Source organism: Dendropsophus ebraccatus, chromosome 12 (assembly GCF_027789765.1).
Source record: "Dendropsophus ebraccatus isolate aDenEbr1 chromosome 12, aDenEbr1.pat, whole genome shotgun sequence".
NCBI classification, from domain to species: domain Eukaryota; kingdom Metazoa; phylum Chordata; class Amphibia; order Anura; family Hylidae; genus Dendropsophus; species Dendropsophus ebraccatus.
The window spans coordinates 80085926-80109554 of NC_091465.1; the positions used below are offsets into that span (position 1 = coordinate 80085926).

General features: G+C 44.6%; 1 protein-coding gene and 1 long non-coding RNA gene across 2 annotated transcripts in view; one reads left to right on the forward strand and one right to left on the reverse strand.

Annotated features, from left to right (window-relative positions):
• IGLON5 (IgLON family member 5) overlaps positions 1-23629 on the reverse strand; it is a 342036-nt gene that overhangs the window by 119883 nt on the left and 198524 nt on the right.
• LOC138770124 (uncharacterized) lies at positions 320-23044 on the forward strand. Its single transcript, XR_011359400.1, has 3 exons — positions 320-405; positions 8385-8504; positions 22763-23044. It is a non-coding gene; the product is annotated as an uncharacterized lncRNA (long non-coding RNA).

Here is a 23629-nt window from a genome sequence, read left to right on the forward strand (position 1 = left end):
ATCACAAGTGACTTTGAGGCTGCGCGGTATATAAGGTCGCCTTATCGTGTGGTGATCGGAGCGTGCTGGTGAATGAGAGGCGATCAATCCTGTGACCTTGTGTGTACACAATCATCCATCTGCACGCTACAGCACACGTCCGCCTGGATTAACGGCCGACGCCTCATGTCATATCACAGGAGATAGGAAGAGCGGACCCCCGCCGCCATTACTGGAAGCCGCTCTCATTACATTGTGTTACCGGCAATCTATATATATATTCCCATGGAGCCGAGCTGAGGTTGTCATGTGACATAAACTGTCATAACGTGTTATAGGATAGAGAGAGAGGATAGAGAGAGCGGCGGCGCCTGTATACAAGTCTATCTATCTGCATTACGGGCTGTCACTGAGTTATACCGCACTGTTAGTGTCATAGATACATAGCAACCGCACCGCACTATTATGTGGGAACTATATGGCAGTGTCATGTCATTACTATTATAGATGCTGCAAGATGTGGTGGTATTATGTGCATTGTATATGAATGTATTGTATTGGCACTATATGGTGGTATTATGTGCATTGTATATGAATGTATTGTATTGGCACTATATGGTGGTATTATGTGCATTGTATATGAATGTATTGTATTAGCACTATATGGTGGTATTATGTGCATTGTATATGAATGTATTGTATTGGCACTATATGGTGGTATTATGTAATAATATGTAATGTAATGTATATCTAATATATTTATTGTATTGGCACTATATGGTGGTATTATGTAATAATATGTATATGTAATGTAATGTATATCTAATATATTTATTGTATTGGCACTATATGGTGGTATTATGTAATAATATGTATATGTAATGTAATTTAATGTATATCTAACATATTGTATTGGCACTACTAGGTGGTATTATATTGGTTGTAGGCAATAGTATTGTGTAGAACTAAATATATATATACTACTGTATGTGGCTCTACATGGTAGCATTATGTGAACTGTATATGCCACTATAGTCTTGACACTACATGGTGGTAAGATGAAGGGTTTATGCAGTAGTATTTTCTTGGCACTATATGTTGGTATTATAAAGACTGTATTTTGGATAATTTTATTAGCAGGATATGGTGGTATTACATGGGTCTCCAAACTGCGGCCCTCCAGCTGTTGCAAAACTACATTTCCCATCATACCTGGATAGCCAAATCCAAAGCTTTAGCTGTCCAGGCATGATGGGAGTTGTAGTTTCGCAACAGCTGGAGGGTCGCAGTTTGGAGACCCATCTGGTATTATGTAGACAAGATGGTATACAGCATTATTGGTGGTATAGCGGGATATGGTGGTATTAGATATATTTTATACGGTATTATTGTCTTGGAACTATATGGTGGTATTATAGGGACTATATATTTATTATTGTTTTGGCAGGATATAGAGGCATTATGTAGACGGTATATGGCATAACTGGTGGTGTAGCAGGATATGGCGGTATTATGTAGACAGTATACAGCATTATTGGTGGTATAGCAGGATATGGCAGTATTATGTAGATGCTACATTGCATTATTGGTGGTATAGCAGGATATGGCAGTATTATATAGACTATATATGGCATTATTGGTGGTATAGCTGGTTATGGAGACATTATGTAGATGGTATATGGCATTACTGGTGGTGAAGCAGGATATGGCGGTATTATGTAGACAGTATACGGCATTATTGGTGGTATAGCAGGATATGGCAGTATTATGTAGATGTTACAGTGCATTATTGGTGGTATAGTAGGATATGGCGGTATTATGTAGAATGTATATGGCATTCTTGGTGGTTTACCAGGATATAGCGGTATTATGTAGACGGTATACAGCATTATTGTATTTGCAGGATATGGCAGTATATCAGTATTATGTGCGCTGAATTTATGATAAATACTAAAAGAAATCTGCTCTGTGATTCATCCACCCTGCCTCCTCTATCTTACACCCCTGCTTGTTCAGTGTCAGTTTTCCCCACTGCCCTTTATTTTATTCATGAACCAGGAGGCTCAGGATGGATCTTTGATGTAGTCTATATGGGGTTAACACTTGATTGTTAACATGAAGCACAATGAGATTATCTTCAGTGAGCAGTGCTCCATCCACAGCTATGGTGTCCTCCAGGGATGTCACTTTAAAGTGATTTATAATACAGTGACAATATGGCCGGGACTTTGCTGTATTGAATTGCGTTCTTCATCTGCAATTTTTTTCCAGCCCGAAGCTCCAAATTATTCTTCACAATGACAAATCCTAAACTATGGATTTTGCTCATCCCCAGTTCTGTTCTATCCGATCTAATCTCTTTGCTTTACTTTCCCCGACACATATAATTTTCTTCTATTTGAAAAGTAAATAGCGGCAGTCTAATACAAACAGAAGGTCAGGTCCCTCGAAATCCCGACAAATCTGAGACGCCCCATGCTGATTCCATTGATGTCTCACTGCACATGAGGAGTACCAATAGACCCCATCGTAGTCATTATGAATTCATCAAGTACGCCACTTAATGCTGCCCGCCGCCCCGCCGACTTTATCAGTCAATTAAAAATATTAACAGGCAGAAATGCCAGCGGCGGAAACGGCACAAAAAGTAGGAGATTGGGCAAATTATCTCATAATGTGTTTCCTAACGTACAACCTAGAGCATAGGAAGTATCTATGAAAAATCCCTTCAATTCTCTACAGTCAGCCCCATTTAGTGGTTGCGTTGCCTAGCAACCACCTGACTTCCTGTCTGAGTGACTACCTAATGAGTTCATGTTGCTGCGTAGACTCAAGTTGTCACCGCTGTATACAGTCACTCTGTGAGGCTTGTGGCCTACCGTTACCCTCTAAAGGGTAGGACATGACCAGATGGGGCATAAGGGGGTCGGGGGTAAGGACATCTCCAGTGGATTCCCAGGGCGCCACAATAGTCACAGATTGGTTAAGGCAATGGTTAGGATGCAGCAAGACGGAGGACAAGATAATGATGGTCAGAGGTCAGAGGATGGGACAGCAGGCATCAATCCCAGGAGGAGGACAACCATTGGAGCAAGACAAGATCAAAATGCAGAATAAGTCCCTGTTCACACACTGTAGCCCTGTTGCAATTTTGCTACGTTTTCCAAATTTTTGATTTCCACAAATCACAGTAACTGGGTTCACACTACGTATATTTCAGTCAGTATTGTGGTCCTCATATTGCAACCAAAACCAGGAATGGATTAAAAACACAGAAAGGCTCTGTTCACACAATGTTGAAATTGAGTGGATGGCCGCCATATAACGGTAAATTACTGCCATTATTTCAATACAACGGCCGTAGTTTTAAAATAACAGCAAATATTTGCCATTAAATGGCGGCCATCCACTCAATTTCAACATTGTATGAACAGAGCCTTTCTGTGTTTTTAATCCACTCCTGGTTTGGGTTGCAATATGAGGACCACAATACTGACTGAAATATATGTAGTGTCAACCCAGCCTATATATCACAGTTCAATGATGGAGCCACAATAACTAAAATCAAAACAGTACAGTGATGGAGCCACGGTAACTAACACCACAACAGCACAGTGATGGAGCCACAATAACACCACAACAGTACAGTGATGGAGCCACAATAACACCACAACAGTACAGTGATGGAGCCACAATAAGACCACAACAGCACAGTGATGGAGCCACAATAACACCACAACAGTACAGTGATGGAGCCATGGTAACACCACAACAGTACAGTGATGGAGCCACGGTAACTAACACCACAACAGCACAGTGATGGAGCCACAATAACACCACAACAGTACAGTGATGGAGCCACAATAACACCACAACAGTACAGTGATGGAGCCACGGTAACACCACAACAGTACAGTGATGGAGCCACAATAACACACAACAGCACAGTGATGGAGCCATGGTAACTAACTAACACCACAACAGTACAGTGATGGAGCCACGATAACACCACAACAGTACAGTGATGGAGCCACAATAACACCACAACAGCACAGTGATGGAGCCACAATAACACCACAACAGTACAGTGATGGAGCCACAATAACACCACAACAGTACAGTGATGGAGCCACGGTAACACCACAACAGCACAGTGATGGAGCCACAATAAAACCACAACAGTACAGTGATGGAGCCACGGTAACACCACAACAGTACAGTGATGGGCCCACAATAATATCACAACAGTACAGTGATGGAGCCATGATAACACCACAACAGTACAGTGATGGGCCCACAATAATATCACAACAGTACAGTGATGGAGCCATGATAACACCACAACAGTACAGTGATGGAGCCATGATAACAGTACAGTGATGGAGCCACAATAATATCACAACAGTACAGTGATGGAGCCATGATAACACCACAACAGTACAGTGATGGAGCCATGATAAAACCACAACAGTACAGTGATGGAGCCATGATAACACCACAACAGTACAGTGATGGAGCCACAGTAACACCACAACAGTACAGTGATGGAGCCACAAGGATTCCCCTTTAAATAAAGTCATCGAGGACGGTTGGGTGCCATGGCAACCAGACATGGTTGGCTACTGGGACAATGAGTGCCACAACTGCATCCAGGGAGTCCACAGTTTTCCTTCATTCTCTACATTTGTGAGAGTCCCAGTGTTTGGACCCTCCAACAGTCCACTAGTTATACCGTATCCTGTGGATAGGGGATAATTTCCAGAAATGAGACTACCCCTTTAAGCATACATATTACACATGTGTCTGCCTGACCAGCCTATCTCAGTGGGCTTGGCTGACCATCCAAGTATACAAGGGTCTTCCAACTCTCCTCCAATGGCAGGGGTTGGGAGAGAGAAGGGTCAGCCATATTGGATTCTAACTAGAGATGAGTCTGACTTGACCCTGCTCCAGTCCCCTCGCTCGGTGTTTGACTACCGGTGGCTGAAGAACTTGTATGCAGCCATAGGCCATAGGCTGTATTCATGTTTTCCAGGGATCACTAGGGCTACAACCAACTTCTTCACCCCCTGGTAATCAAATGCCAAGCAAACAGACTTGCGCATGGTCGAGTCATACTCATCTCTAATTCTAACACCCTATCGTTTTGCTCTTGGGGAGGTAAGCAGCCACCAGATATGCAGCAGTCTTCTTTACTAATTCAAAACACATGGTCACTCGGCTGAGCTGAGCATGCATATAGCTGAGGAACACGGAGCTTTAGTGATTGTCCAAGCCTCCCCATAGCTCCTGAGCCCCTTATCAAAGTGACTCTATATAACAATACAGACTTATCCAGGGTTTTGGGAAAGTTGGGTTATGGGGGATGCAATGCCCCGGTAATAGATGAGATCACCAGACGTCTGTGCCAGGATGGGGGGTCTCATTGCTGATTTGCATAGTCAGGGGGGCCCTCCGCTGGGAGCCGTAGCAGCAGCCGTACAGCGCACGCCTGTCTCCACAGTGCCAAGCCCGAGCATCAACACAGACGCGCAAATGAACGGCTCTAATTGCCTTTTAATGTGAATTAATTGATTTATCCGGTAAATTCTGGGATCTATTTCTTTTTATTTTTACAGAACAATAAATGCGAGGTTGGTTTCATTTCTCATTACCTTCCCATAAACAATAGCACCAGTAAATATTATTACCGCCAATTAGTGCGATGCAGAACGTGTGCGTGGGTTCAGTGATGGAGCTGTACCCGGCGCTCCGGGGGGATTGCCATAGAGACGGGGAGGCTCGGATGCCAGGCTCTTGTGAGGATGAAGTTGTTGTCTCTGGCCGGGATCTTTATTGCTCATTGTAACAAATGATTTGTTTTGGTGAGTCAGGCGCCCGGCCCTGCGTGTCCTATACCGGGCCTCACAGGAACGCTGCCCATCCCGACTGGCATTTTACAGACGTGCCAGTCTGCTATCCATACCCAATACAGATGCACTGCTCCATAAATCATAGGAAAAAGCCAAGTGCACTACATGGCGGTTATAGGTAGGAAGGTTGTAAGCCACATTGTGTATTCAGAGCGGCACCTCTGTGGTTCAGTAAGGGTAAAGGGATTGTTCTATATGTAGCGAGGCTTCTCCTACAGAGCTGGATAGGGCTCCATAGTGAATGCGGCACAGTTCTGCTCCTCTCATTCAATGAGCTGGGTATAATTCTCGCTCATTGTTCTTTATGGAGTGGGAATGGCACAGTCAGACAGACAATTATCAGTTATTACTTTATAGTACAATGACACAGTTAAACTTCTCTTACTCACCGAGCTGCGTATAATTCCCATCCATTATTGTATATGCAGTGGCGAACACGTGCCATTACGCCTCTCAGTTAAAGAACGGGGAAAATCAGGGGCGCGGGCTGGCAGGCATGTAATTTACAGGGGTGTTGCTGGTCTAACTAATGCTCTGCTCAACTAATATTACCGTACAGGGTCCATATAATAATGCCATATAGTGCTCAACTAATATTACCGTACAGTTTCCATATAATACCGCCATTTAGTGCTCAACTAATATTACCGTACAGTTTCTATATAATACCGTCATATAGTGCTCAACTAATATTACCATACAGGGTCCATCTAATACCACCATATAGTGCTCAACTAATATTACCGTACAGGGTCCATATAATACCACTATATAGTGCTCAACTAATATTACTGTACAGGGTCCATCTAATACCACCATATAGTGCTCAACTAATATTACCGTACAGGGTCCATATAATACCACTATATAGTGCTCAACTAATATTACCGTACAGGGTCCATATAATACCACTATATAGTGCTCAACTAATATTACTGTACAGGGTCCATCTAATACCACCATATAGTGCTCAACTAATATTAGCATACAGGGTCAATATAATACCACTATATAGTGCTCAACTAATATTACTGTACAGGGTCCATCTAATACCACCATATAGTGCTCAACTAATATTACCATACAGGGTCCATCTAATACCATCATATGGTGCTTAACTAATACTACGATACAGGGTCCATCTAATACCACCATATAGAGCTCAACTAAAACCAACATATACAACTCAACTATTACCACCATATAGTGCAGAACTGATGCTACCATACAGTGCTCATCGAATAGCACCATATAGAGCTAGACTAATGCTACCATATAGAGCTAGACTAATACCACCATATAGCGCTAGACTAATACCACCATATAGACCTAGACTAATACCACCATATAGAGCACAACTAAAACCAACATATACACCTCAACTATTACCACCATACAGTACAGAAATAATGCTACCATACAGTGCTCAACAAATACTACCATATACAGCTAAACTAATAACACCACATAGAGCAACCAAACATATATAGCTTAACTAATACCACTATATAGTGTTGAACTAATACTACCATAAAATATGCCAACATATAGTACACAACCAAATACACCATACAGAGCTCAACTAATATGGTGCTCAACCAACAACACCATACAGAGATCAACAACCAATATAGTACTCAACATACACACCATACAGAGCTCAAATAATGCTAACATATAGTACTCAACCAACACCATGAAGAGCTCAACTAATACCAACATATACAACTAACACCAACATATAGTACACAACTAACATCAACATACAGTACACAACTAACACTGACATATACTACACAAAAAATACTACCATACAGGGCACAACTTATACCAACATATACAACTAATATACCCGTACATTGAGCCACGATTTGGAGATTGTAGTCTCTTAAAGTTGAACTATGTTGAATAACGCCAACAGCATGAAGCGTCTCTTTGTTAATAATCTTCAAACTTTTATCATTTTGTGTCTATGATTCCTGTGCAGATCTATGTGTCTCCATGGTAACAGACTACAGACCCTGTGTAGTCATACTCCTTTCCATCTGTGCCCTACGTTTCCGTCATCTACTAAATGTATGTTATTGCAGGACTGCAGGGTGAGACAGGCTTTGTTGTTTGTAGTCTGTTACCATGGAAACACATAGACCTACATCAGAGCAGAACACAGAACAGATGGAGATTTTTTTTTCACTGAAATTATACAAAATTGTTTACAAAAGTGGGAGCCCCTTTAGTTTCAGCGGAAGGATAAATAAATGTGCCATGTAGTGCACTGTCCTCCATCATCTCAGGGAAGTAACCCGGCATCAGATGTAATTATATATGTATCTCAGATAACAGCCGCAAATCCATCCTCCGGATATTCATCAGCTTCATCACGTTTCTGATTAATGGTGAATTCCTGCCGCCTCGGAGAGCGTTTTGTTAAATACGTTGCTGTAAATTACACTTAATATAACATCATCTCCTCTTTTGCCTCATGTGACATAGGGGAGCAATGCAGCGAAAATCATCACCATGTAAATCCGCATCCATCGTATGGAATGGAGCGCGTTTAAAGAGGAATCCCGCCCATAGTGAAAAACAAGAAGAACAGCCAAGGAAAGCTGGGTGAGAACCATGAGGGGCACCACCAAGCTTATGTAGTGCTCAATGTCTCAAAATAAGTATACAGATCTGTCCTTCAGGAGTCTGGGAAAGCTGGGTGAGTACTAAGAGGGTCACTGCCAAGCCTATATAGTACAGGATGTATCACAGTATACAGATCTGTTGTTCAGGAGTCTGGGAAAGCTGGGTGAGTACTAGGAGGGTTACCACCCTGTGTATTTAGTGCAGGATGTATCACTGTATACAGATGCCTTTCAGGAGTCTGGGAAAGCTGGGAGAGTACTAGGAGGGTCACCACCAAGCCTATGTAGTACAGTATGTATCACAGTATGCAGATCTGTTGTTCAGGAGTCTGGGAAAGCTGGGTGAGTACTAGGAGAGTCATTACTAAGCTTATATAGTGCAGGATGTACGACTGTATACAGATCTGTCCTTCAGTAGTCTGGGAAAGCTGCGTAAGTACTGGTAGGGTCACTATCAAGATTATATAGTGTAGGATGTACGACTGTATACAGACCTGTCCTTCAGGAGTCTGGGAAAGCTGTGTGAGTACTAGTAGGGTCACTACCAAGGTCATATAATGCAGGTTATCACAGTATACAGATGCCTTTCAGGGGTCTGGGGAAGCTGAGTGAATATCAGTAGGGTTAACACCATGTGTATTCAGTGCAGGATGTATCACTGTATACAGATGCCTTTCAGGAGTCTTGGGAAAGTTGGGCGAGTACTCGGAGGATCACCACCAAGCTTATGTAGTGCAGGATGTATGACTGTATAGATTATTTGTCTTTCAGGGGTCTGGAAAAGCTGGGTGAGTACTAGGAGGGTCACTTTAAATCTTATGTAGTGCAGGATGTATCACAGTAGATCTGTTCTTCAGGAGTCTGGGAAAGCTGGGTGACAGTCCTAGTGACAGATATAGGTGCAGCCATATTGGTCATCACCCACCTTTCCCAGAGACTGATAGTCCGTACATATGAATAGAATTATTAAGAGCTGAGGAGGGAACTGGAGCGAGATAATCTGCCCTATCACCTCCATTATGTTCCTGCAAGTGTTCTGTGTTGTCGGCCATTATCTTCTCTGCTCCGGGTCCTTCCTGGATTGCTGCTTTTGCTCTTATATTACCCAGCAGCAAAATGCTCCGCTCTTAATGGCCATCTTCTGCTTATATCTCATCCCGCAGATGTAGCAGAGGCGGTTGTGTCATCATGGTTTTGGATCATAATGATGTAGTCAATATATCTGCAGCCCTATAATATAACAGGAGGAGGGAAGGGACAGTGTGAGTGGGGGGAGGTGAGTATCGGAGTGTCTCTTCTGATCTCTATTACTTTATGGATCTGGTGTCTGTACTTATTTGTGTCTGTACTCTATGTATATACAGGGCCTGTATTTAGGGACTGGCCTATATTTATCTAGCTGTGTGTGAGCCTTTCTCTCTATCTCCTCCTCCCTCCACCCTTCTGAGACAACTAATGTAAACAAGTCCCTGGCAGGCATTATCTGCAACATTGTAGCTTCTTTGCAATGCTGGGAGGGATAATCACAGTGAGTTACTAGGAGGCGACTTCTTGCTATAGCCTGTCCTCTGTGGTACTTTAGGTTACTGGGAGGCTACTGCCTGCCTTCTGTGCCTCTCTAAGAGTAAGGCAAAGTAACTTACCCTCTAGGTAACTGGAAGGCTACTGCTTTCTACAGACTGTTCTTCTGTGCCACCTTAGTGGGAGGCTACTACCTGCTACAGACTGTCCTTCTATGCCGCCTTAGTGGGAGGCTACTGCCTGCTAAAGACTGTCCTTCTATGCCGCCTTAGTGGGAGGCTACTGCCTGCTAAAGACTGTTTTTATGTGCTGCATCATTCAGAGGCTACTGCCTGCTACTGCTTTTCCTTCTGTGCCACATTAGTGGGAGGCTGCTACCTGCTACAGCCTGTCCTTCTGTGCCGCCTTAGTGGGAGACTACTGCCTTCTGCAGACTGTCCTTCTGTGCCGCCTTAGTGATAGGCTACTGCCTGCTACCGCCTGTCTTTCTGCGCGGTGTTAGTGGGAGGCTACTGCCTTCTATAGTCTGTCTTTCTGTGTGGTGATAGTGGGAGGCTACTGCCTTCTGCAGACTGTCCTTCTGTGCCACCTTAGTGGGAGGCTATTGCCTTCTGCAGACTGTCCTTCTGTGCCGCCTTAGTGGGAGGCTATTGCCTTCTGCAGACTGTCCTTCTGTGCCGCCTTAGTGAGTGGCTACTGCCTGCTACAGCCTGTCCTTCTGTGCCGCCTTAGTGGGAGGCTACTGCCTGCTACAGACTGTCCTTCTGTGCCGCCTTAGTGGGAGGCTACTGCCTGCTGCAGACTGTCCTTCTCTTCCGCCTTAGTGGGAGGCTACTGCCTGCTACAGCCTGTCCTTCTCTTCCGCCTTAGTGTGAGGCTACTACCTGCTACAGCCTGTCCTTCTCTTCCGCCTTAGTGGGAGGCTACTGCCTGCTACAGCCTGTCCTTCTTTGCCGCCTTAGTGGGAGGCTACTGCCTGCTACAGACGGTCCCACCTAGCAGTTCCTCAGACCACAATACATGCACTTATGTCAGCACTGAGCTCCTCGTGGGCGGGCACTACTACTGGCCCCTTCTTCTACAAGCTAACAGCTAGGAAAACCATCATCCCGGCTTCTCGGCTGCTCCACCACCCCACTAGACCTCAGACAATGCGGGACACTACACAGTACAATTTAGTATATAGAATGATATACAGCATCAAAATCAACATATATGAGGGGAGAATAAAGTGCAGTAAAACCTAGTTATATCAGCAAATGACAAAGTCATCTCTGCTTGGGCTTTCCATTTGCCTCCCTCCCCCTTCCATTACCCTGGTGGCCCCTGTCCTTGCTCGCTTCTCTCAATATCCCGCTAGTTACTTTTAGTAAGAAGAAAAGCGTCTTCCTTTCAGGGAAGTTAACAGCGTCGGAGACCTTTCTCACACTGCAAAGAAAAGTTCTATTTGTTCATAAAGATGAAAGGTTCTTGTGAGATGGAGAAAATGTCACCGAGGATTTTGCAAAGAGAAAAATGAACTTTTTTCGCACTTGCCTTCCCATGAGGAACACATCAGTGCGGCAATCTCCCCATGGTGTGTGATTCCAAATGAGGTTACATCACCGAATGGGAGCAGATTCACAGGTAGTTGTGCGTGACGCGGCGAGACAGAACAAGGGGGCGTCTGCGGGAGATGTATAGGGGTGTCACCGCCAGAGAGGAGCCGCGCACCAGGCCTGATAGATGGAGGGAGCAGGGGGAGTGATTGATGTGTGCGCTCCAGGAGAGATAGGCCCGGGAGAGCAAGAAACACATAAGGATGGAGCAGAGCTGAGTTTGTCGCCACCACCAACAGCAGCACAGGCTGGGGTCACACTACGTTTTTTTCAACTGTTTTTTTTTTTTTTTTACAAGAAAACGGATGGAAAAACTGATGCATTTGCGGGCATCCGTTTTCCTTATTGACTTCCATTATAGAAAACGGATTAAAACGCATCGGTACACAAAATTATGGTCAACCACGTTTTTGTGTGCGTTAAAAAAAAGTATGGGGGAGATTTATCAAACATGGTGTAAAGTGAAACTGGCTCAGTTGCCCCTAGCAACCAATCAGATTCCACCTATCTATCTATCTATCTATCTATCTATCTATCTATCTATCTATCTATCCAGTATTACAGTATGCCATTATGATTCAGGTACTGTGTAGTATTATTTCAGCATTGTCTGGTACTAGTATGTAGTTGTTAAATGGAAATATTGTTATTGTAGAGGCCCAATAGAGCATTATTATATATGTATGGTATGGCAGTAGTACTACATAGTAGTAGTGTATGCTGCCATTATGCAGGTGGTATATAGCATTACTATGCATGTACTGTATGGTATAATTTTGTAGGTACTGTATAAGCATTAATAGGTATGTACTGTATGGCGCTATTATTTATCTAATATCCGGCACCAAGGAGCATTATAACGTCTGCTCTACATGGAGAGGAGCTCTCTAGTCTCTAGTGCCACCTTTAGGTTCTGCCTGGTACTGTTATATAGGCAATATGTTGCGGTATTTAGGAGCACTATGTTACGTTTATTGCCACTGAATAGCGATATTATTCACGCACAGTGTGGCGTTATTATTATTTTGGAGCCATTAATGGAAAATGAGTCTATTAGAATCAGTGTGTTACCTGCAGTCGTACATAGGACTGCAGATAAACTTGCACAGTTATTATAATTCGGAGCGTTAGCACTATCCATTAGCCCCATAGAGTTCTATGACAAATGACTCTGAGGTATAACAGTAAACCGGGGAGCCGGATAGAGATAAATGGCTCCATCACAATAAGGCAGTGGAGAATAGTCGCACCCCCCCCCCCCCCCCCAGGAGGTTTCCCCCTCCTCCCTGTAACGGAATGTAGAGCTCCAGAGAATGGCGCCACCATCTGCGTCACCGCTCTATCCTCCGGGAACCGGCATGTGGGTCACATGACCTCTCTGCCAGCTGTGGCGGCCTGGGAATCACGAATCCTACCATCTTGCATCCTTAAAATGTAGTGCCATCTGTATACCCCTAGGCCCTGAGTAACATCGCTGCCCTCCCCATAGACCGTCAGTAAAGCCTTCAGCTGTCACAGTCGCCATTATAACTGTAACTCACAGATACGGCCAGGAGTTGTCACCCAGCTTTCCCAGTCATTACCGCTACACCATAGGTCATGTGATGATAACTGGTTAAAGAAGCCAAATGATAGTGTCGGCCATAGGTATCATTCCCCAATAAGTACAGGTTACTATGCAGCTAGACTCCTATTTGGTAATTTTCACAATGAGCACTGTGTACAATGACTGCCGGCCTTCTCCACCTCCCTAGCTTACTTATATACAGCCACATTACAGAATATCTCTAGCTGCTCCTATACCCGACCCTAATACCCTAAAAAGATGGAGGCCAAGAAGTGCACATAAAGACCTGCATAGGGCCTAACAATCCCTTGGCTCCATGTCTGGGTGACCCCCATTATCGATGGTTGGGAGAGCACGTTCTGTCTGTATACATGGGGGGGAATTTATCAAACATGGTGTAAAGTGACACTGGCCCAGTTGCCCCTACCAACCAATCAGATCCCACCTTCCATTCCTCACAGACTCTTTGGAAAATGAAAGGTGGAATCTGATTGGTTGCTAGGGGCAACTGGGCCAGTCTCACTTTACACCATGTTTGATAAATCTCCCCCATTGCACCTATGAGTGTGAACTATGATCTAATATCGGTTATCCAACGCTTATTCATCCATGAGGACTGTGTCACCAGATCAGAGCCGTCCCCATGGTTTTAGGTCTATTCCCCCATTGGAGACGAGTGTTGCAGATGTCATGATGAGGAGAGGAGTAATTCTTGTAAATATCAGTGTGAGGAAGTAGCTAACTTCTCCTACAATAAAAATCAGTGGAGCTAATAGAAAAGACATGGTGGTGGGGAGGAAACAAATAGAGACGTTTTATTATACACGCTATAGGCAATTATATATGTGACTGAAAAGGTTCCTCCATTTATGTTGTGGGGAGGCATGTATCTGTCTGAGATCCACCATGGTCGTCCATATTAGCTCTCATGCGACAATGTTTGCCGTCACTTGGTCACTGAGCGGATTTTACACTCTCTTCCTCTCTAACCTCTTCCTAGCAGCCAGTCACAAGGAGATAGCCTTCCATATTGTATCTATTTTTTTCTCCAAGACTTGAAAACAAGGGAAGCAGTAAAGATTTTCCTAATATCAAGAGAAAGGAAGTAGCTAACCTCTCCTCCTATAATGCAACTGAATGGAGCTGCAAGTTATCAATTTGTATACAAAAAAGACAATTATAGCCGGATATCGTACGGAAGAACAAGTGCTCCTATTTACTCTATAGGACGCCAAGTAGCTGTCTGATGTCCATCATAGTCGGCCATATTTTCTGTCACTTGGTCACTGAGGGGACCTCACGCTCTCATCTCTCTGGTCAGTCACTGGGAGACAGCCCTGTCTCATTCAATCTCTCTTTCTACTGATATACTGACTGGACGTATGAGTGTAAACTATGATCTAGTGTCACAGTCCATGAGGGATGTAACCACGGCCTTCCCATATAATCTATATATCTTCCATTACTGATGTGTATTGTAATAAGTTAGCTACTTCCTATCTGATATTCACAAGGACCACTCTCTCCTGCTTCCCTTCCTTAATAAAATTCAGGGAAGCAAGGGGGGGGGGGGGTATCTTACTAATATCAGACAGGAAGGAAGTAGCTAACTTCTTCTCCTATAATACACATCGATGGAGCTGGAAGCTGTTATTAAACTAATACAGCAGTTTTATTATTAAAGGGGTGTTCCACCCAGACAGAACTTTTCATATGTTGTTGGTGAGACTAACAATTCCTTCCATACGCGTTATTATCTATTCAGTCACCTTCCAAAAGTTCTGAGCTGCTGCTTTCTGCTGAAGACACAAAAATCTGCGTGTGAGCTTTTCTCTCTGCCTCCCCCTCCCTTCTGAGACAGCCGATGTAAACAAGTCCCTGGCAGCCTTTATCTGCAACTTTGTAGCTTCTTTGTAATGCTGGGAGGGTTAATCTGCTGATTAATTCATTGTGATTAATCCTCCCAGCATTATAAAGTTGCAGATAGGGACTTGTTTACATCAGAAGGGGGGGGGGGAGACAGAGAGAAAAGCTCATGCACAGATTTTTGTGTTTTCAGCAGAAAGCAGCAACTCAGAACTGGGGGAAGGAGACTGAATAAATAATAACACGTATGGAAGGAATTTTTAGTCTCACCATGGCCAGCACTGTATTAGCGGAATACCCCAGTAATATCCAAATCTCTTACAGAAATACAGCGCTATGTTTTCTTTGCTCGGCCACAATCTGCCATATTTATCCTTATAACGCATCTTGGATATGACACAGGACACATCGTCGGTGGGGGGGAAATGGCTGGCTATGTGTCACGTTCAGGCGACAGCATGGAAATAGCCGGCCACCGGGGCCTGGTTAGCAGGCAATCTGCGACACATGTTTACTTGATGGGCTGTGAAATGAAAGAGGCTGCTGTCTGCAGGAAGCCATCTAGTCAGGCGCAAGGGGTTAAACACCAAGTACCGCATATAGCGCACGTATAGAGCTGCCTTCCATTTCGCACAGCTAATCCCTGTTAAGTGAAACTTGTTCCTCCCCGGTTGGCTGTAAGCTTCCTTCTCTATCGGCGAGGTGACATAATGACGCAGCGGAATCCTTGGCACATCATCCTGAGCCGGCATCTCAGTGGGAACCTTCCCCTCCCACTGCAGCTTCCAGCGCTCACAGGGACAATGAGAGAGTGGAGCCCATTAGTTCCACCCTCCCCACTGGCAGCGACAAATTGACACTGGGAGAATAGGGGATCTATGACCCAATAAGTCTTTTCACCTTCACACTGAATGATTGCAAGGGCAGCGGCCCAGACTTAAAGACCTCGCGTAATGCCTCACACTTAAAGCTGCAGCGCATAGATAACAACCTAGCAGAGCCGAGTTTGTCATTTATCAGCCAGGACTCTCTAAGGCCGGGATCACATCTCTGCCTTTGTTTCCCACTTCTCTGTTCTCAACAGGCACCAATGGCGCCCTATGGATCCCATTGACTTATAATGGGGGGGTCATCAGGTGCCGCTTAGGCTAGGTTCACATTGCGTTTTTGCAATCCGTGTTTTTTTTTTCCATCCATTTTTTGCAAAAAACGGATGCATTTGTGTGCATCCATTTTGATCCGTTTTTTCCATTGTAAAATAAACGGATCAAAACCGATCCATTTTTTTTTACGAACACAAAAACGTAGCCGGCACTACTTTTGTGTCCGTTAAAAAAAAAACGGATCCGTTTTTATCCTTTTTTTTTTTACAATCAAAGTCAATGGAAAAACGGCTCAAAGTGGATGCACACAAATGCATCCGTTTTTTCCATCCGTTTTTTGCAAAAAATGGATGAAAACAACGGATTGCAAAAATGCAGTGTGAACCTAGCCTTACAGGGAGAAATAGTGCCGCTTTTTTTTCTTTCTACACGATCGTTCAGATGACAGCCATGTCTTTCGATCCCCGCATATACATGTACTCTCGGTCTGGCTGACTGTGCATGCATTCTAAATAGGTAGATGGAAGAAAGTCACTACTTCTGATGACAGCTTATATCCCCTCGAAGGCTTAAAGGGATACTCTGGCAAATGTTTGTTTTCTTTCAGATCAATTGGTGTCAGAACTGATATAGATTTGTAATTTACTTCTGTTTGAAGATCTCTAATATTCCAGTCTTTATTAGCTGCTGTATGTCCTGCAGGAAGTGGTGTATTCTCTCCAGTCTGGCACAGTGCTCTCTGCTGCCACCTCTGTCCATGTCAGGAACTGTCCAGAGCAGCAGCAAATCTCCATAGAAACCCTCTCCTGCTCTGGACAGTTCCTGACATGCACAGAGGTGGCAGCAGAGAGCACTGTGTGTCAGACTGGAAAGAATACAACACTTCTTGCAGGACATATAGCAGCTGATAAGTACTGAAAGACTGGAGATTTTTAAATAGTAAATTAGAAATCTATATAACTTTCTGACACCAGTTGATTGGAAAGGAAAATAAAATAGCTGAAATACCCTTTTAAGACAAATCCAGGACCCTTTAGGCCATGTATGATCAATACTATAATACACTATATATATATATATATATATATATATATATATATACTATAATACACTATATATATACTATATACTATAATACACCAGATACAGTAACGGGGTTCTCGACCCCTGGCTTTCCAGCTGTTTCTATGACTCTCATTGACTTTAATGGAGAAGACATATGCCCAGCCTGTCTTCTCCTGCTACTAGCCCCCATTCTGGTTGTCTTCACTGGACAATGTGGGGGTTACTGGACCCCTATTATCTAAATATGTGGGTGTTTCATGGGGAAGGACGCCAATAGTAAGATCGTATGGCCTCATCTTACTTTCTACCTAAAGGGGTAGTTTGGTGAAATAAATAAATAAATACATTCTTTCAGATCAACAGGTGCCAGAAAGATCCAGAGATTTGTAATTTACTTCTATAAAAAAAAAAAATTCAGGTCTTCCAGTACTTCTCAGCTGCTGTATGTCCTGCAGGAAGTGGTGTATTCTCTCCAGTCTGGAGAGCAGGAGAGGTTTTCTATAAGGATTTGCTACTGCTATGGACAGTCCCTGACATGGACAGAGGAGGCAGCAGAGAGCACTGCGTCAGGATGGAAAGAATACACTCTTTCCTGCAGGACATATAGCAGCTGATAAGTACTGGAAGACTGGAGTTTTGAATTGGTTTTCTGTTCACTGACAACAAGCAGAGGTCTTGATACTTTTTGACACTTTTGATTCTACAACAACAATCTACAACACTATTATCTTTACACGACTACGAGGCGTTGCCAGGAAGGTCCCAGTGGTTGGTGAATGTCTGATGAAGCGGCGAGCGCTTTCGTTTTTTTCCCCCGCACTTACGATCATCCAGGGATTCCAGTTTGTGAGAGAAATCTCAGACGCACCTCGGGTAACGACAGGAAAATGTAATTCTCCATAAATATTTATACATGAACAATATTAACGCAAGGCCATAAAGCAAGGTGATATGTAACCGGGGCCTCACTGCCGAAAAATCCTCCTTGTCTCCTGTGCGCTCAAGGACTCTGCTGCTAGTGTTGTATCTCTGCTGATGTAATGGCAAGAACTGGGCCTCCTGAAACACTCTGTGCTGCTGAATCTCCTGGCTATTCTTCTATTAGTCTCCCTCTCGTCTTCTTTCCACGAATATATAACTATAGCAGGGCCAGAGCATCTGTAAGATAATCACACTTCTCTCCTTAAAGGGGTACTCCGGAGAGAATATTTTTTATTTCTTTCAAATCAACTGGTTTCAGAAAGTTATATAGATCTGTTACTGAAAAAAAATAAATAAATCTCTAGTCTTCCAGTACTTATCAGCTACTGTATGTCCTGCAGGGAGTGGTGTATTCTTTTCAGTCTGACACAGTGCTCTCTGCTGCCACCTCTGTCCATGTCAGGAACTGTCCAGAGCAGGAGAGGTTTTCTATGGGGATTTGCTTCTGCTCTGGACAGTTCCTAACATGGACGGAGGTGGCAGCACTTCCTGCAGGACATACAGCAGCTGATAGGTACTGGAAGATTTTAGATTTTAAATAGAAGTAAATAACAAATCTATATAACTTTTTGAAACCAGTTGATTTGAAGGAAAACTATTTTCACCGGGGTACCCCTTTAAATACTCTGTGCTGCTGATAGAGGGGGCTAGGCTTGTCACCCCCACTTTTCTCTATCCCCCTCCTGATGTTATAGCACAGTCTCTATCCTATCCTTATGCTCAGTGATATCACATGCACAAACCCCTTCTGCTTCCACAACATGGGCACACTCCTTTCCTGAAATACTCTGTGCTGCTGGAGGACTAGATACTCTTCCCCACTCTCCTCCTCCCAACACTGCCCCATCACATGCCTGTCTCCTTTCATATAATCATCACCTGTATGGACAGACCATTGTTCCCGCATGTCACTCCTTAAATACTCTGTGCTGCATTCCTTGCTCATTTTATTACATAGAGGAGTTTTTCGTGATTAGAAAAACCATGGCTGCTTACTTCCAGTAACAGCGCCACCCCTCTCCTCAGGTTGTGTATGGTATTACACCATGGCTCCATTTATTTTCAAGAGACTTAGCTGCAATACCGCACACAAGCTGAGGACAGGTGTGGCGCTGTTGATTGCCTTATTAAGCGCTGTTTGTAACCAGGCATGATGATGTGATATTGACTGCTGAACTGGTGTATCTAATGCTGCGTTTACACGGAGCGATAATTCGCCCGATCGTACAATTAACGATTTCGAAGTAACGATTTTTTTTTTATAACGATCAGCTTTTAGACGGAACAATATATCGTACGGAAAAATCGTTTTTCGAGGTAAAACCGGTGAACGACTGATTACACGGAACGATCTGCGAATTTTTAGGAACGACGAACGACGATTTTAGAACATGTTGTAAGATCAAAATAAACGATTTCTCGCTCGTCGTTTGATCGTTCGCTGCGTTTACACGTACGAATATCGTTCGAATTCGATCGTTATCGTGCAAATTCACACAATAATCGTTCCATGTAAACGCAGCATTAGCCTGTCATGTGTGATACTGACTGCTGAACCCGTGTATCTAAGCCTGTCATGTGTGAAACTGACTGCTGAACCCGTGTATCTAAGCCTGTCATGTGTGATACTGACTGATGAACCCGTGTATCTAAGCCTGTCATGTGTGAAACTGACTGCATAACCTGTGTATCTAAGTCTGTCATGTGTAATAGAATGCTAAACCCGTGTATCCAAGCCTATGTGTGATACTGACTGCAGAACCTGTGTATCTAAGCCTATGTGTGATACTGACTGCAGACCCTGTGTAACTAAGCCTGTCATGTGTGATACTGACTGCAGACCCTGTGTATCTAAGCCTATGTGTGATACTGACTGCAGACCCTGTGTAACTAAGCCTGTCATGTGTGATACTGACTGCTTAACCTGTGTACTGTATCTAAGCTTATGTGTGATACTGACTGCAGACCCTGTGTAACTAAGCCTGTCATGTGTGATACTGACTGCTGAACCCGTGTATCTAAGCCTATGTGTGATACTGACTGCAGACCCTGTTTAACTAAGCCTGTCATGTGTGATACTGACTGCTGAACTAGTGTATCTAAGTCTGTTATGTGTGATACTGTCTGCTGAGCTTCTTATAAACCTTACCAGGTGATAATTGGTGTATCTAAGCCTATCATGTGTGATAATCATATAATTTGTGATACCGTCTGCTGAGCTGTGTATCTCACCCTCTCATGTGTGATGATTTCTTCACAGCTGCTGTATCCAAGTCTCATGTAACATCATCTGCTGTGCTGGTGTATCTAAAGCTGTGACTTGTGCTGCTATCTGTTCTCATAATGATCCCTTTTATACATAGCGCCAACTTATTCCGCACCGCGGTACATAACGTGATCACTCAGATTCAGGTTCATGTCCCCACAATCTAAATTCCAATGTATCTAAACTTATTCCGTGAGATACTGACTGCTAAACTGTTATATATAAACCTTACATATGTCTTACTGTCTACTGAGCTAGTGTATCTAAGCCTTTCATATGTGATACTGTCTACTAAGCTAGTGTATCTAACACATTGACAACTCGCCATTATTGGTGCCAAGTGACAATCTCCCCTCTGCTGCACCTCTCTATTAGCAGATGACGGGTGTCCCTGCTCCTACCTGCTGCTGTGGGGCCCCGCATGGTGGGTGATGCCATCTGCACAAAACTCTCCTCTGCTGGGGGTGAAGAATTGGTGCAAGGGTCTTGGAAACAGAGCTGAACCCCCCCATTCAGACCCCCCCCCTTTATTATGTGTTTTGGGTCCCCTGCGAGGCCCCCCCCCCTCCTATTCTGTATTTTGGGTTCCCTATGAGACCCCTCCCCTTATTCTGTGTTTTGGGTCCCCTGTGAGACTCCTCCCCCTCCCATTCTGTGTGTTGGGTCCCCTGTGAGCCCCCCCCCTTATTCTGTGTTTTAGGTCCCCTGTGAGCCCCCCCCCCTTATTCTGTGTTTTAGGTCCCCTGTGAGCCCCCCCTTATTCTGTGTTTTGGGTCCCCTGTGAGACTCCTCCCCCTCCCATTCTGTGTGTTGGGTCCCCTGTGAGCCCCCCCCCCTTATTCTGTGTTTTAGGTCCCCTGTGAGCCCCCCCCCCTTATTCTGTGTTTTAGGTCCCCTGTCAGACCCCTCCCCCTAATTCTGTGTTTTGGGTTCCCTGTGAGCCCCCCCCCCTCTTTATTCTGTGTTTTGGGTTTCCTGTGAGCCCCCCCCCTCTTTATTCTGTGTTTTGGGTCCCCTGTGATCCCCCCCCCCCTTTTTCTGTGTTTTGGGTCCCCTGTGAGCCCCCCCCCCCTTTTTCTGTGTTTTGGGTCCCCTGTGAGCCGCCCCCCCCCCCCTGATTCTGTTTTTTGGGTCCCCTGTGAGCCCCCCCCCCCCTTATTCTGTGTTTTGGGTCCCCTGTGAGCCCCCCCCCCTGATTCTGTGTTTTGGGTCCCCTGTGAGCCCCCCCCCCCTTATTCCGTGTTTTGGGTCCCCTGTGAGCCCCCCCCCCTTATTCTATTTTTTGGGTCCCCTGTGAGCCCCCCCCCCCCCCTTATTCTATGTTTTGGGTCCCCTGTGAGCCCCCCTCCCATTCTGTGCGCCCCCTGGCACCCCCTGTACCCAGTGCCTGATATGTTATATATGATATTATCAGAACTCTCCAGTCTCTGTACAGGCGATGACATATCCAGCTCTGCTGCGCCTGTATAGTGGAGCCCTCCCCGCGCTGACCCCCTCTGCTCTCCTGTTTGATGAGACGAGGCCTGAATGTATCCGAGGAGTCTGGGGGAGAGATCCAGGTGTTGGAGCAGACAAGACAAAGGGAAATGCGGAGTGACATCACCCCCGGCTGCCTCCTGCTGTGACACAGACTCTGCAGAGCGCTGCTGCAGTCAGCTACACCATATTTCTCACCGTGGACGGGCAAAGAAATTAACTGCATCTCCATCCCCCCCCTCCCCCTCCTCCTCCTCCTCCTTCTTCTTCCTCTCCTCCATCTCCTTCTTCTTCTTCCATCCTTCTCCATACAGAGAAAAGAGAGAGGGATGGAATTAATAACAATAAAAAGGGCGAAACAAAGGAGAGGAGCGGGACCATCGGACTGTGAAATGAAAGGCAGCCCGGCGTGCCGCAGCCACATTCACAACCTCTTCCACCAGGGAGAGCTGCAATACTTAAATAGTCTGCGCCACAGTGCAGAGGTGGAGCTGGGATGGCACGGGAGGGGGCACCGGACAGACTGGCAGTGCACTGCCCGCAGCTACGGCTCTTAACCCCTCCGACACCACACAATGGCGCAATTCCATCAACATCTGGAGGGGGGAGCAAAAGCCAATCCATGCGGTACAGCGGAGCTGACAGCGTACACTGCGATGCTACTGCATTGTGCTCATAGGAAGATCCCAGCAGCTATATAGATGACATTCTGGGTGTTACTGTAACAAACATACCTGTTTTCACACATAGGTGTAGCAGAGCTGAATGTGTTAATTGCATCTTTTTTTTTTATAGATGTTGATTGTAAGAGTGTTCATGTATCTGCAGTCTGGTGTAGAGCCACAAGGGTTACATAATCTCCACCCGACCACATCTGACACCCGTCTAATGGAGCCGACAAAATCAGCTCAATTACATCTGACAACTCGTCTCAGCCACATCTAATAAATCACAGCTGGCAACTTGTCACAAACTCGTAGCTGCTAAAACTGACGAAATTTTCATACGCTAAGTCGGCAACATCTGTAAAGCCAGCTCTGTAACATCTGTAAGCTCAGCTCTGCCAATAAACTCAGCTCTGCTACACCTGTAAACTCAGCTCTGTGATGTCTGTAAATTTAGCTCTGTAACATCTGTAAACTCAGCTCTGCCAATAAACTCAGCTCTGCTACACCTGTAAACTCAGCTCTGTGATGTCTATAAATTTAGCTCTGTAACATCTGTAAGCTCAGCTCTGCTACAACAATAAACTCAGCTCTGTAAAGTTTGTAAAGTCGGCTCTGTAATATCTGTAAGCCCAGCTCTGCTACACCTGTAAACTCAGCTCTGTGAGGTCTATAAATTTAGCTCTGTAACATCTGTAAGCTCAGCTCTGCTACAACAATAAATTCAGCTCTGTAAAGTTTGTAAAGTCGGCTCTGTAATATCTGTAAGCCCAGCTCTGCTACAAATGTAAACTCAGCTCTGTTAAATCCGTACGCTCCATAACAATTATAAACCCAGCTCTGTAACATCTGTAAACTCATCTCTACCTGTAAACTCAGCTCTGCTACACATGTAAACTCAGCTCTGCTACACATGTAAACTCAGCTCTGCTACACATGTAAACTCAGCTCTACTGCACCTCTAAACTCACCTCTGTAACACATGTAAACCCATCTA